This window comes from Hyperoodon ampullatus, assembly GCF_949752795.1.
Source record: "Hyperoodon ampullatus genome assembly, chromosome: 18".
Lineage (NCBI taxonomy): Eukaryota > Metazoa > Chordata > Mammalia > Artiodactyla > Ziphiidae > Hyperoodon > Hyperoodon ampullatus.
Genome location: NC_136931.1, coordinates 27059281 through 27062986, shown reverse-complemented (window position 1 = coordinate 27062986; position 3706 = coordinate 27059281).

Sequence of the window (3706 nt, the reverse complement as noted above, 5' to 3'; positions counted from 1 at the left end):
GAGAATTGACATCTTAACAACATTGAGTCTTCTGACCCATGACCAAGGTATAGCTGTCCATTTATTTAATTCTTCCTTAATTTCTCTCAGCAATATTTCATTGTTTTCATTATGTGGGTCTTTACCATCTTTTTTTCTTTATTTATCCCTAAGTATTTAATTATCATTATTATTATTATTTTTTCCGGTACGTGGGCCTCTCACTGTTGTGGCCTCTCCCGTTGCGGAGCACAGGCTCCGGACGCGCAGGCTCAGCGGCCATGGCTCACGGGCCCAGCTGCTCCGCGGCATGTGGGATCTTCCCAGACTGGGGCACGAACCTGTGTCCCCTGCATCGGCAGGCGGACTCTCAACCACTGCACCACCAGGGAAGCCCCGTATTTAATATTTTTAAATACTGTTTTAAATAGTAGTTTTAAAAATTTAATTTCCAATTGTAGATAGCACATACAAATATAATTGATTTTTTTTATATTGATCTTGAATCTTTACAACCTTCCTATACTCATCTATTCGTTCTGTAATTTTTTGGTTGAGTTCATCTCTTTTTCCACATAGGTTATCATGTCATCTGTGAATAAAGGTTCACATTTTCCTTCTTCCTTTACAATCTGGATACTGTTTATTTCTTTTCTTGCTTGAATGTACTGTCTAGAACTTCCAGTACAATGTCCAATAGAAGTAATGAAAGTGGAAATCCTTGACTTGTTCTTGATCTTAGGGGGAAAATACATATTTTTTAAAATTAATTAATTAATTAATTAATTTTTGGCTGCATTGGGTCTTCGTTGCTGTGCTTGGGCTTTCTCTAGTTGCGGCGAGCAGGGGTTACTCTTCGTTGCGGTGTGTGGGCTTCTCATTGCAGTGGCTTCTCTTGTTGCAGGGCATAGGCTCTAGGTGCACGGGCTTCAGTAGTTGTGGCACATGGGCTCAGTAGTTGTGGCTCCAGGGCTGTAGAGTGCAGGCTCAGTAGTTGTGGCACACGGACTTAGTTGCTCCACGGCATGTGGGATCTTCCTGGACGAGGGCTCAAACCTGTGTCCCCTGCATTGGCAGGCGTATTCTTTTTTTTTTCTTTTTTGCGGTACACGGGCCTCTCACTATTGTGGCCTGTCCCGTTGTGGAGCACAGGCTCCAGACGCGCAGGCTCAGTGGCCATGGCTCACAGGCCCAGCAGCTCCGTGGCATGTGGGATCTTCCCAGACCGGGGCACGAAACCGTGTCCTCTGCATCGTCAGGCGGACTCTCAACCACTGCGCCACCAGGGAAGCCCTGGCAGGCGGATTCTTAACCCCTGCGCCACCAGGGAAATCCCAGGGGGAGAATATTCACGTCTTTCACCATTAAGTATGATGTTAACTGTGGGTGTTTTTTGGATGACTTTTCTCAGATTGGAGAAGTTCTCTTCTATTTCTTGTTTCCTGAGGGTTTTTATCAGGAATGGATGTTGGATTTGGGAAAATGCTTTTACTGTATCTATTAAGATTATCATGTTTTTTTGTCTTTAGTTAGTTAACACAGTAAATTACATTGATTGAATTTTGAATGTTAAACTAACCCTGCATTCCTTGGAAAAATCCCACTTGGTCCTGATATATTATCCATTTAATATATTGTTGGTTTTGATTTGCTAAAATTTTGTTTAGAATTTTTCCATCAATGTTCAAGAGAAATATTGGTCTATGTTTTTTCTTGTAATGTCTTTTTCTGATTTTAGTGTCAGGGTACTGCTGGCCTCAGACTAAGTTGGGAAGTATTCCCTTTTCCTTAATTTTTGGAGGCGTTTGTATTGAATTGGGTTTATTTCTTCTTTAAACATTTGGTAGAATGCACTGTGAAGCCATCTGGCCCTGGAGTTTTCTTAATGGGGTGTTTTAAATTATAATTTCAATTCCTTTCCTTGATAGGTATTTTCAGGTTACCTAATTTTTCTTTAATGAGCTTTGGTCATTTGTGTCTTCTAAGGAATTTGTCCATTTCATCTAAGTTTCTGTATTTATTGTTAGGAAGTTGTTCATTATATTTGCTTTTTATCCTTTAATAGCTGTAGAAATTTAAATGCTGTAACTCTTGGGACTTCCCTGGTTGCGTAGTGGTTAAGAATCCGCCTGCCAATGAAGAAGACATGGGTTCGAGCCCTGGTCTGGGAAGATCCCACATGCTGTGGAGCAACTAAGCCCGTGTGCCACAACTATTGAGCCTGTGCTCTAGTGCCCGCGAGCCACAGCTACGAAAGCCTGCGTGCCTAGAGCCCATGCTCCGCAACAAGAGAAGCCACTGCAATGAGTAGCCCCCGCTCACCGCAACTAGAGAAAGCCCACGCGCAGCAACGAAGACCCAATGCAGCCAAAAATAAATTTAAAAAAAATGCTGTAACTCTTTCATTCCTGATGTTGGTAATTTGTGTCTTTTCTCTTTTTCTCTTAATCATTATGGCTAGAGTTTTATTAATTTTAACGATCTCAGCGAAACAGCTTTGGCTTCGTTGTTTTTTTCTATTGTCTTTCTGTTTTCTATTTCATTTGTTTCCCCTTTGATCTTTATTATATCCTTTCTTCTGCTTAATTTGGGTTTAATTTTATCTTCTTATTCTAGTTTTTAAGGTGGAAGCTGAAGTTATTGATTTGAGACCTTTTTTCTTTTCTAATATAGACAGATAGTCATAAATTTCTCTGTTAATACTGCTTTGGTGCACTCCATAAATTCTGATATTTTAATTTTCATCCTGTTCAAAACGTTTTTTTTGGTTTTCATTGCTGCACATGGGCTTTTTCTAGTTATGGCGAGTGGGGGCTACTCTTCGTTGTGGTGTGCGGGCTTCTCATTGTGGTGGCGTCTCTTGTTGAGGAGCACGGACTCTAGGTGTGGGCTTCAGTAGTTGTGGCATGCAGGCTCAGTAGTTGTGGCACCCAGGCTTAGTTGCTCTGTGGCATGTGGGATCTTCCCAGATGAGGGCTCGAACCTGTGTCCCCTGCATTGGCAGGCGGATTCTTAACCACAGCGCCACCAGAGAAGCCCAACCCGTGGGTTATTTAGATGTGTATTTGGTTTCCAAAATTTTGGGGATTTTTTCAGAGACCTATCTGTTATTGATTTCTAATTTAATTTCTTTGTGGTTAGAGAAAATGCTTTGTATGAGTTGAGTCCTTTTGAAATAATTGAGGTTTGATGTATGACCCAGAATAGGGTTTTTCTTAGTAATTGTTCTGTATGCATTTGAGCAGAATGTGTATTCTGACATTGTTAGGTTGAGTGTTTTATAAATGTCACTCAGATCAAGTTGGTTGATAGTTGTTCAAGTCTCCTACCTCCTTGCTGATTTCCTATCCATTTGTCCTGTCAATTATGGAGAGAGAGATGCTGAAATCTCTAACTATGATTGGGGATTTGTCTGTTTTAATGGACCACACTTTGAGTAGCAACTGTTTAAGTATCTCCTGCTTTTTATTTCCCTGGGAAGCTTGTTCTGCTCTCCCAGCTTACACCCAGAATGAGGTGCTTTAAAGAACACATTCGACTTTTCCTGTAGGAGCATTCACCACAGTGTTTAATTGTCTAGTAATTTTTCGGTCCCCCCACTAGATCATTATGTCCTAGACCACAGTAACTGGGTTTTGTTGCATTCACATATGAAAGACTCAAGAAGCATTTGATGATGTAAGAAAGATATTTGAGGCTCAGTAAATGCACATGTGTCAGGATTAAA